Raw genomic sequence first — 12634 nt, 5'->3', positions numbered from 1 at the left:
ACTGGAAATCAAAGAAACAATAAACCAAATTAAAAACTCAATAGAAAACATCACCAACAGAATAGATCCCATGGAAGACAGAATCTCAGACAATGAAGATGAAATATTTAATCTTGAAAATAAAGTTAACCAAACTGAGATGATTGTAAGAAATCATGAACGGAACCTCCAAGAATTATGGGATATCACAAAAAGACCAAATTTAAGAATTATTGGGATTGAGGCAGGCACAGAGATACAAACCAAAGGAATGACCAACCTGTTCAACAAAATAATAACAGAAAATTTCCCCAACCTGAAAAGTGAAATGGAAAACTGAATACAAGAGATTTACAGAACACCAAATGCAAAAAATGACAACAGATCCACACCAAGGCACATTCCAATTAAAATGCCTCACACACAAAATAAAGATAGGATTTAAAAGGTTGCAAGAGAAAAGCATCAGATTACTTATAAGGGAGACCAATATAACATCAGCTGATTTCTCAGCTCAGACCCTAAAAGCAAGAAGGGCCTGGTACAATATATTTCAAGCTCTGAAAGAACATGGGTGCCAACCAAGAATCCTATACCAAACAGAATTAACGTCCAAATTTGATGATGAAATCAAATCTTTCCACAATAAGAAAAAGTTAAAAGAATTTACAATAGAAAGCCTGCACTACAGAACATTCTCAGTAAAATATTTCATGAGGAGGAAGTGAAAACAAGAATACAAGTCAGGAAATGAGGAGCTCCCCTAAAGGAGAGGCCAATCAAAGGAGAAACCAAGTCAAGGAAAAGACCAAAAATAAGCCAAAATGGCCAAGAATACGATCATATCACAATAATAACCCTGAGTGTTAATGGCCGATACTTATCAACAAAAGACATAGACTGGCAGATTGGATTAAAAAGAAAAAACTCAACAATATGCTTCCTTCAAGAGAGTCATCTCACAGACTAAAGTGAAAGGATGGGGAAAAACATACCATGCACATGGACTCAGCAAAAAAGCAGGGGTCTCCATCTTCATGTCAGATAAAATGGACTTCAAACCTAAGTTATTCAGAAGGGATAAAAAGAACATAACATTCCAGGGAACCATGAACCAGCAAGATATAAAGGTTTTAAATATTTATACCCCAAACAATGGAGCATCTTTGTACATGAAACAAACCCTTCTCAATTTTAAGAATCAAATAAACCAAAACACAATAATAGTGGGTGACTTAAACACACCACTCTCACCACTGGATAGATCCTCCAAACAAAAACTGAAAAAAGAAACTATAGAACTAAATAATACAATCAGTGATATAAACTTAATGGACATATACAGAGTATTTCATCCATCATCAAGTCAATATATTCTCTTCTCAGCTGCTCATGGATCCTTCTCCAAAGAAGACCATATGGTATGCCACAAAGAAGCCATTAGTAAATACAAAAAATTAGAGATACTATCTTGAATCCTATCAGACCATGATGGAACACATTAGAAAAATAAAAAAAACCAAAACTACTTCTTCAACTGGAGACTAAATAATATGCTATTGAATAATGCAATGATAACAGAAGACATCATGGACGAAATATAAAATTTCTTAGAGGTAAATGAGAATAACAACACAACATATCAAAATCTCTGGGACACTCTGAAAGCAGTACTAAGAGGAAAGTTCATTGCTTTGAGTTCATACATTAAAAGAATTAAAAGTCAACAATTAAATGACCTAACGTTACATCTTAAAGCCCTAGAAAAATAAGAACAGAACAAAACCAAAAATAGTAGAAAACAGGAAATATTAACATCAGAGCTAAATTCAATGAAATTAAAATGAAACAATTCAAAAAACTGAAAAAACAAAAAGTTGGTTCTTTGAAAAAGTAAACAAAATTGATAAAACCTTAGACACACTAATGAAGAGAAGAAGAGAGAAAACTCAAAGTACTAGAATTTGTGATGAAATAGGAAAGATGACAACAAACACCATTGAAATACATAATTAGAAGCTACTTTGATAATCTGTACTCCAACAAAATAGAAAAATTGAAGAAATAGACAAATTTTTAGAGACATAAGATCTTCCCAAACGGAATCAGGAAGACATACACAATTTAAACAGCTCAATTTCAAGCACCAAATAGAAGAAGCCATCAAAATCCTACCAACCAAGAAAAATCCAGGACCAGATGGTTTCTCAGCCAAATTCTACAAGACCTTTAGAGAAGAACTAATACCAAGATATCTCAAAGCATTCCAGAAAATAGAAAAAGAGGGAATCCTTCCAAACTCATTCTATGTAGCTAGTATCACTCTGAGACCAAAACCAGACAAAGACGAATCAAGGAAAGAAAACTTTAGACCAATATCCCTGATGAACATAGATGCAAAAATCCTAAACAAAATTCTGGTAAATCACATACAAAAACATATTAAAAAGATAGTGCACCATGATCAAGTGGGGTTTATCCCAGGGATGCAAGGTTGGTTCAACATCTGAAACTCAAAAAACATAATTCATCACATCAGTAGACTTAAAGTTAAGAACCATATGATTATTTCAATAGATGCTGAGAAAGCATTTGATAAAATACAGCACCCCTTCATGCTTAAAACACTAGAAAAAATAGAAATAGTAGGAACATACCTCAATATTGTAAAGTCTATCTCTGCTAAGCCCACAGCTAACATCACTCTAAATGAAGAAAAATTGAAAGCATCCCCTCTAAAAACTGGATCAAGACAGGGAGGCCTTCTTTCAACATTGTCCACTTCTATTCAACATTGTCCTTGAAACACTAGCCAGAGCAATTAGGCATACCAAAGAAATTAAAGGGATATGAAAAGGAAAAGAGGAACTTAAGCTGTCACTATTTGCCAATGACATGATTCTATATTTAGAAGATCCAAAAGGTTCCACTAGCAAACTTCTAGAACTAATAAGTGAAATCAGCAAAGTAGCAGGATATAAAATCAATTGGCATAAATCTAATGCATTTCTATTCATAAGTGATGAATCCTCTGAAAGAGAAATTAGAAAAACCACTCCATTCACAATAGTCTCAAAAAATATATCCTTGGGAATCAATCTATCAAAAGAGGTGAAAGAATTCTATAATGAAAACTATAGAACACTAAACAAAGAAATTGAAGAAAACCTTAGAAAATGGAAAGATCTCCCAGTTCTTGGATAGGCAGAATTAGTATTGTCAAAATGACCATTCCACCAAAGGCGCTATACAGATTCAATACAATACCAATTAAAATCCCAATGACATTCCTCATAGAAATAGAGAAAGCAATCATGAACTTGATCTGGAAGAATAAGAGACCTTGGATAGCCAAAGCAATCCTGAGCAGAAAGAGTGCAGCAGAAGGTATCACAATACCAGACCTTAAACTATACTACAGAGCAATAGTAACAAAATGGCATGGTGTTGACACCAAAATAGACAGGCAGACCAATGGTACAGAATAGAAAACACAGAGACAAACCCACATAAATACAGTTACCTCATACCAGACAAAGAAGCCAAAACATACAATGGAGAAAAGATAGCCTGTTCAACAAATGGTGCTGGGAAAACTGAAAATCCATATGTAGTAAAATGATACTTATCTCTGTCTCTCACCCTGCACAAAACTCAGCTCAAAATGGATCAAGTACTTAGGAATTAGACCAGAGACACTGCACCAAATAGAATACAAGTAGACCTGAATCTTCATCATGGTGGCTTAGGATCAGACTTCCTTAACAAGACTCCCAAGGCATAAGAAATCAAAGCAAGAATCAATAAATGGGATGAATTCAAGCTAAAAAGCTTTTCCTCAGCAAAGTATACAATCAATAATTTGAAAAGAGAACCTACAGAGTGGGAGAAAATCTTTTCCACATGCTCTTCAGATAGAGCACTAATCTCCAAAATTTGTGAAGAGCTTACAATACTCTATGCAAAAAAACAAATAACCCAATCAATGAATGGGCCAAGGAACTGGACAGACACTTTACAGAAGAAGATACACAGGTGATTAATAAATATATGAAAATGTGTTCAACATCTCTAGTAATTAGAGAAATGCATATTAAAACAACTCTAAGATTTCATCTTACTCCAATTAGAATGGTTATTATCCAGAACACAAACAATAATAGATGTTGGCCTGGATGTGGGGAAAAAGGAACACTCATACATTGCTGGTGGAGTTGCAAATTGGTGCAGCCACTCTGGAAAGCAGTGTGGAGATTCCTCAGAAAACTTGGAATGGACCCTTTTGACCCAATTATCCCACTCCTCGGTTTATATCCAAAGGACTTAAAATTAGCATACTAGAGTAATGCAGCCACATCAATGTTTATAGCAGCTTAATTCACAATAGCTAGTTTGTGGAACAAACCTAGGTGCCCTTCAACAGATGATTTGATGAAGAAACTGTGGTATATATACAAAATGGAATATTATTCAGCCATAAAGAAGAATAACATTATGGCATTTGCAGATAAATGGATGGAATTGCAGAATATCTTGCTAAATGAAGAAAGCCAATCCCAAAAAACCAAAGGCCAAATGTTTTCCCTGATAAGTGGATGATGATATATAATGGGGGGTGAGAGAAGAATTGAACTTTAGATTACATAGAGGGAAATGAGATGGGAGTATTAAAAATGGTGAAATGAGACAGATATCATTGCTCTATATATGTGTATGATTACACAAATGGTATTGATCTACATCATGTACAAACATAGATTCGAAAAGACATACCCCATTCGTGTACAATGAATTAAAATTTTAAAAGAATTATAAAAACTAAAAAATAAATAAATAAATAAATAAAATGTTACCTAAGTTTGTCACTGAGAGTAAAGGAGGCAACAGAAAAATATAACTGCACTATCTGTGCATGAATTGAATAATAAATATACAGTGACCAATCACCGACAGACTTGAAAGAAGGATATTATTGGCCATGGACTGAAACATACACATGCTTTTATGATTTGTGAGCTAAAGAGCTAGCTGTGAAGTGTGCACTTTATATTCTTGAAGTCGAAATTTTGGACTATATTGTTGGTAACTGGTGTCATTTTACTAAACTATGGTGACAATTATGTGTCTATTGAAACCTGGCAGAGAGACCAGCCTGACCTATAGAACAACAGCAAGAAACAAGTGAACGACTAAAACAGAGTTCTAAGCTGTCGTGATCTATGTCTGACCTTGAGAAAACCAACTGACTTGTTCAGGATTGTAGACCTCAGTAAAATGAAGGATTTGGATTTTGTGATACTTAAAATTCTTCCAAGTTTCTCTCTATTTTATTTTATTTTTCCTAAAGTAAGATGTTTTCTGTAAAGAGCTGATAGTAGACTCTTCAGATCATAAGATCATTTATGCAATATAGTGATAAGAAGATGTGTTTTACTTTACACAAAAGAAACAATTATCAGTAGTGGTTGCTTAAAAATAGATGAATGTTGTGTTTATATTTTTTGATATAAACTGTAGCTGTCACAATAGCAATGAAAAGGATGAAGTCATCTAACTCAAATATTAGCAGTAATACCATATCAAAATATCAAAATTTGACAACCTGACATTGAGAAATTGCTTTCTGTCCACATATGGTACACATCACCATTTGTTGCAAGCTTGGCTCTGTCATCCTTTTGATGTGGACTTCATCTAAAGCTCACATTTTCTAAAAGCTGAGAATAAGATGATAATATCTTTATTTTTAAGTTCACACTGTATGATGGCAGTTTTACCTAATAGCAGGCAGCTAATGGGAAGGGATGGGTTTATAGAGCATTCCCATATGTGAAAGAGTGACTATTTAGGTACAGTGGGTTTTACCCTCCAATCCATCTGTTTCCATACCAGAGAGAAAATTTCTTTACCGTCTAAGAGAGAAAACTGTGTGAAAATGTTCTAACTTCTCTGTGACTGCATTTCTTCCCTGTGATTCCAGATAAAGTGACACCTTCATCAGGTGAGTGTGAGAGAAGAGACTGAACCTCACCATTGATCCTTTCTCATTTGCATTTTAGATGCATACTGCCAAAGCATTCTGTACTTTTCTGTTCCGTGACCCTTGCTACCAGTTTGTCACCAGCACACAGAGGAGGCCCATAGGAATTGAGAGCATCCATCTACTGCAAGGGTGGTTATGAACAGGCTCATGGTCCATAGATGAAAATTCATGTTCTCTATATCCTTCTTCACTAATAAACTGGCCTTTGGGTTTCCAACTTTTTTCTGTGTCTTATACTTAATGATTCTAAATTAGGAGAAATAATAAGATTACTTATTTGAAACATAGTTCCTCAGCATTAGTGAACTTCCCACAGCAAAAAAAGTGGAATGATGGGTTTCAGTAGGGAAAAAAAAAGTCTTACTTAATATGCTCAGGCTGAAGAATGGATAAAACAAAAGAAAACTTTCCAGAAAGCTAAGTTTAAAACATATGTGAACTATTTTCTTCAGGACTTCCAATTTTCTCACAAGGGAAACACATTTATCCATGAGCAAGGGGTAAAGAAATTATTTTAATATCATTAAAAACTTTCAGAGATTGCCTTGTCTTTGATAAAGGTATGAATAATATTGTTAAATCATTTTATCTCCTTTTTTTGCCTTCTACTTTTCAAAATCCTGAATTTTTCTTTTGCATATGAAACCATATTTTAAATGCTTTTATTCTAAATTTTCCAGATCAAAAAATTACATAAAAACACATTTGAGGAAGTCCAGCATCAATTTGTGTTTAAAACATTAGAGAATTTAGGAATAGAAAGAACTATCTCAAAATTGTAAAGGTATATATAACAAACTCTAGGTCAAAATCATACTGAAAAGAGAAAAATTGAAAGCTTTTCCTCTAAAACCAGGAAGAATGCCCACTCTCAACATTCATATTCAACATAGTCCTTGAAACTGTAGCCACAGCAACTAGGAAAGAGAAGGTAATTAAAGGGATACAAATAGAAAGAGAATAAACTATCTCTGTTTGCCAATGACATGATCTTATATTAAAAGACTCAAACAACTCCACCAGAAGTCTTCTAGAATTGATAAAAAAAATTTGCTGAAGTAGTAGGATGTAAGATTAACATACATAAATCAATTGCTATCTTATACTACTATAATGAATGATGAGAAAGAAATGAGGAAACCATCAAGTCACAATAATCTCAAAAAGTAAAATAAAATACTTGGGAATTAATTTAATAAAAGAGGCAAAGGATCTATACAATGAAAACTATAGGCAGTCGCAGAGCGAGTGGGCAGGTGAGCCAGGCTGCCTACATCATGGAGGTAGGCGGCAGGCAGATAACCTGCCCAGCCAGCAGTCCAAGGATGGACGTCATAACTGAGCGACCCCACCTGACCCCTGCACCTAGGTTGGTGCCAACACTGGTTGGTCAAAGTTGCAGAGCAAGCTGAGGAGTGAGTCAGGCCACTTGCATCCTAGAGGTAGCATGCAGGCTCCCAACCTGCCTACCTTGTGGAGCTGGGCAGCAGGTAACACCCGGCCCAATCACCAGGCTGAAGACAGACGTCATCACTGAACTACCCCACCCAACCACCAGGCCGAGGTTTGTTGCCATCAAGGAGTTAGCCAGAGGCTTCTTTATAGGCTGGCACAAGCATTTTGAATTACTCCCGAGGGCACGGCCATCATCATTGGAAGGGCAACTCTCTTCCTGTGACACCTATAGGAGGCTAGAGGACCTTTGAAAAGACCCAGGAGCCAAGAAGAGGAGGTATTGAGAGACTTGGGACCAACTCAGAGCCACCAGGGTATATACCCCACCTGAAGGCCACCACCCCTAGAAGGCCAGCTTCCTAGTGGAGCAACGCATTATCAAGTTCCTCCAAGACTTCAGGCTACTGCAGGCTAAGAGGTGAGTTATTGGAAATCTACAGAGACAATATTAGTCAATAGAGGAAATCTGCAATATCCCAGAGTTTCACTACTAGAGGGGTAGATACCTGAAAGATACGAGAAAACAAGGGAAGAAAAGGTCCCAAACAAACCTAGAGGGTATAGCAATAAAATCCAATGACAGCATGGCAGAAGAAATGTCAGAAAGGAAGTTCAGAATGTACATAATCAAAACGATCCGGGAAGCAAATGAGGAGATGAAAGAGCAAATGCAGGCATTGAATGATCGCACCAATTGACAGTTAAAAGAGCAAATACAGTAAGGAAAAGATCATTTCAATAAAGAGTTAGAGATATTGAAAAAAAAAACAAACAGAAATCCTTGAAATGAAGGAAACAATAAAACAAATTAAAACTTCATAGAAAGCATAACCAATAGGATAGAACACCTGGAAGACAGAACAGCAGATATTGAGACAAAATGTTTAATCTTGAAAACAAAGTTGACCAAACAGAGAAGGTGGTAAGAAATCATGAACAGAATTTACAAGAATTATGGGATATCTTGAAAAGGCCAAATTTAAGAATTATTGAGATTGAGGAAGGCTTAGAGAAACAAACCAAAGGAAAGAACAATCTATTCAATTAAATAATATCAGAAAATTTCCCACATCTGAAGAATGAAATAGAAAATCAAGTACAAGAGGCTTATAGGACTCCAAATATACAAAATTAAAATAGACCCACACCAAGGCACATTATCATAAAAATATCTAACATACAAAATAAAGACAGAATTTTAAAGGCTGTGAGAGAAAAGAACCAAATTACATTCAGGGGGAAACCAATATGGATATCAGCAGATTTTTCAATTCATACCCTAAAAGCTAGAAGGGCCTGGAACAACATTTTTCAAGCTCTGAAAGAAAACGGATACTAACCAAGAATCTTATACCCAGCAAAACTTACCTTCAGATTTGACAATGAAATACAATCTTTCCATGATAAACAAAAGCTAAAAGAATTTACAAAAAGAAAGCCAGCATTACAGAACATTCTCAGCAAAATATTCCATGAGGAAGAGATGAAAAACAATGATGTAAATCAGCAACAGGAGGAACTACCCTAAAGGAACAGCCAAATAAAGGAGAAATCAAGTCATGTCAAAAAAAAGAAAAATGAGTCAAATGACCGGGAATACAAATCATATCTGAATAATAACCCTGAATGTTAATGGCCTGAACTCATCAATCAAAAGACATAGACTAGCAGATTGGATTAAAAAGAAAGATCCAGCAATTTGCTGCCTGCAACAGACTCATCTCATAGAAAGAGATACCCACAGACTAAAGGTGAAAGGATGGGAAAAAACATACCATGCACATGCACACAGCAAAACAGCTGGAGTATCTATCCTCCTATCAGATAATGTGGACTTTAAACTACAGTTAGTCAGAAGGGATAAAGAAGACATTTCATACTGCTTAAGGGAAGCATAAATCAGCAAGACATAGCAATCATAAATATCTATGCCCCAAACAGTGGCTCATCCATGTTCATCACACAAATCCTTCTCAATTTCAGAAATCAAATAGACCACAACACAATAATAATAGGTGGTTTTAACACACCTATCTCACCACTGGACAAATACTCCAAACAAAAATTGGACAAAGAAACCCTAGATCTCAAAAACACAATCAATAATTTAGACTTTATGGACATTTATAGAATATACCATCCAACAAAGAGCGAATACACTTTCTTCTCAGCAGTACATGGATCCTTCTCTAAAATAGACCATGTATTATGCCACAAACCTGTTAGCAAATATAAGAAGATAGTGATAATACCTTGTATTCTATCAGATCATAATGGATTGAAATTAGAAATAAATGACAGTAAAAAACAGCAACTACTGCAACACCTGGAGATTAAATAATACATTATTGTATGATGAATGGATAACAGAAGATATCAGGAAGGAAATTAAAAAATTCTTAGGGATAAATGAGAACAAAGAAACATCATATCAAAATCTCTGGGACACTATGAAAGCAGTTCTTAGAGGAAAATTTATTTCATGGAGCGCATTCAATAAAAGAAGAAAAAAATCAACAAATAAATGACCTAACACTATGGCTCAAAGCCCTAGAAAAAGAACAGAGCAGCACCAAAAGTAGTAGAAGACAGAAATAGTTAAAATCAGAGCCGAAATCAACGAAATTGAAACAAAAGAAACAATCAAAAAATTGACAAAATAAATAGTTGGTTCTTTGAAAAAATAAACAAAATTGATAAACCCTTAGCCACACTAACAAAGAGAGAAGAGAGAAAACCCAAATTACTAAAATTTGGAATGAACAAGGAAATATCACAACAGACATGAGTGAAATAAAAAAATAATTAGAAGCTATTTTGAAAATCTATACTCCAACAAAAGAAAAATTTAAAAGACATCAGCAGGTTTCTAGAGACATATGAATTACCTAAACTGAACCAGGAGGACAAATACAACTTAAATAGATCAATTTCATGTAATGAAATAGAAGAAGTCATCAAAAGCCTACCAACAAAGAGAAGTCGGGGACTAAATGGGTTCTCAGCTGAGTTCTACAAAACTTTTAAAGAACAGCTCATTCCAATACTTCTCAAAGTACTTCATGAAATAGAAGAGGAGGGAACCCTCCCAAACTCATTCTATGAAGCCAATATCACCCTGATACCTAAACCAGACAGAGACACATAGAGGAAAGAAAATTTCAGACCAATATACTTAAAGAATATTGATGCAAAAATTCTCAACAAAATCTTAGCAAATCCCATACAAAAATATATTAAAAAGATAGTGTACCATGATCAAGGTGGTTTTATCACAGGGATGCAAGGTTGGTTCAACATCCGGAAATCAGTAAATGTCATTCACCATATCAACAGACTTAAAGTCAATCACATGATTATTTCAATAGATGCAGAAAAAGCATTTGATAAAATACAGCATCCCTTCATGCTCAAAACACTGGAAATAATAGGAATAGTGGGAACATTCCTTAACATTTTAAAGGCCATCTATGCAAAGCCCATGGCCAATATCATTCTAAATGGTGAAAAACTGAAAGCATTCCCCCTAAAAACTGGAACAAGGCAGGGATGCCCTTTTTCACCATTTCTATTCAACATTGTCCTCGAAACTCTAGCCAAAGAAATTAGACAGACCAAGGAAATTAAAGAGATACAAATAGGAAAAGAAAAACTCAAACTATCCCTATTTGCTGATGACATGATTATATATTCAGAGGAACCACAAAATTCCACCAGAAAACCTTTAGAACCCATAAGTTAATTCAGTAAAGTAGCATGATATAAGATTAATGCTCATAAATCCAATGCATTTTTATACATAATTGATGAATTTTCAGAAAGAGAAGTTAGGAAAACTACCCCATTCACAGTAGCCTTGAAAAAAATAAAATACTTGGGAATCAATCTAACAAAACAGATGAAAGACCTCTACAATGAGAACTACTACTAAGAAAGAAATTAAAGAAAACTTTAGAAGATGGAAAGATCTCCCATGTAGTTGGATAGGCAGAACTAATATTGTCAAAAGGGCCATACTACCTAAAGTGCTGTACAGATTCAATGCAATTCCAATTAAAATCCCAATGATGTACCTTACTTAGTTAAATTGTACCTTACTTAAATTGAGCAAGCAATCATGAAATTCATCTGGAAGAATAAGAAACCCAGAATAGCTAAAGCAATCCTTAGCAGGTTGAGTGAAGCAGGGGATATCGCAATACCAGAACTTCAACTGTACTACAAAACAATAGTAACAAAAATGGCATGGTATTGGCACCAAAATAGACAGGTAGATCAATGGTACAGAATAGAGGACATGGACATAAACCCAAATAAATACAATTTTCTCATACTACACAAAGGTGCCAAAAATATGCAATGGAGAAAAGATAGCCTCTTCAACAAATGGTGCTGGGAAAACTGGAAATCCATATGCAACAGAATGAAACTAAACCCCTATCTCTCACCCTGCACAAAAATCAACTCACAATGGATCAAGGACCTTGAAATCAGATCAGAGACCCTGCATCTTATAGAAGAAAAAGTAGGTCCAAATCTTCAACATGTCAGCTTAGGATCAGACTTCCTTAACAGGACTCCCATAGCCCAAGAAATAAAAGCAAGAATCAATATCTGGGATAGATTCAAACTAAAAAGCTTTCTCTCAGGGAAGGAAACTATCAGCAATGTGAAGAGAGACCCTACAGAGTGGGAGAAAATCTTTGTCACTCATGCTTTAGACAGAGCACTAATTTCCAGAATCTATAAAGAACTCAAAAAAACTCTACACCAAGAATACAAATAACCCAATCAACAAATATGCTAAAGATATGAACAGACACTTCACAGAAGATCTACAAGCAATCAACAAACATGAAAAAACGTTCAACATCTCCAGTAATAAGAGAAATGCAAATCAAAACTACACTAAGATTCCATCTCACCCCAATTAGAATGGCAATTATCAAGAACACAAGCAACAATAGGTGTTGGAGAGGATGTGGGGAAAAAGATACACTCATACATTGCTGGTGGGGCTGCAAATTAGTGCAGCCAATCTGGAAAGCAGTGTGGAGATTCCTTAGAAAGCTTGGAATGGAACCACCATTTGACCCCGGGAGGGAGGGGTGGAGGGGGAAATAACAGAATGAATCAAAAAGTATTACCCTATGTACA

The sequence above is a fragment of the Sciurus vulgaris genome (assembly GCF_902686455.1).
Source record: "Sciurus vulgaris genome assembly, chromosome: 5".
NCBI classification, from domain to species: Eukaryota; Metazoa; Chordata; class Mammalia; order Rodentia; family Sciuridae; genus Sciurus; species Sciurus vulgaris.
The sequence above is the reverse complement of the archived record's forward strand: the minus strand, read 5'-3'. Positions refer to the sequence as shown.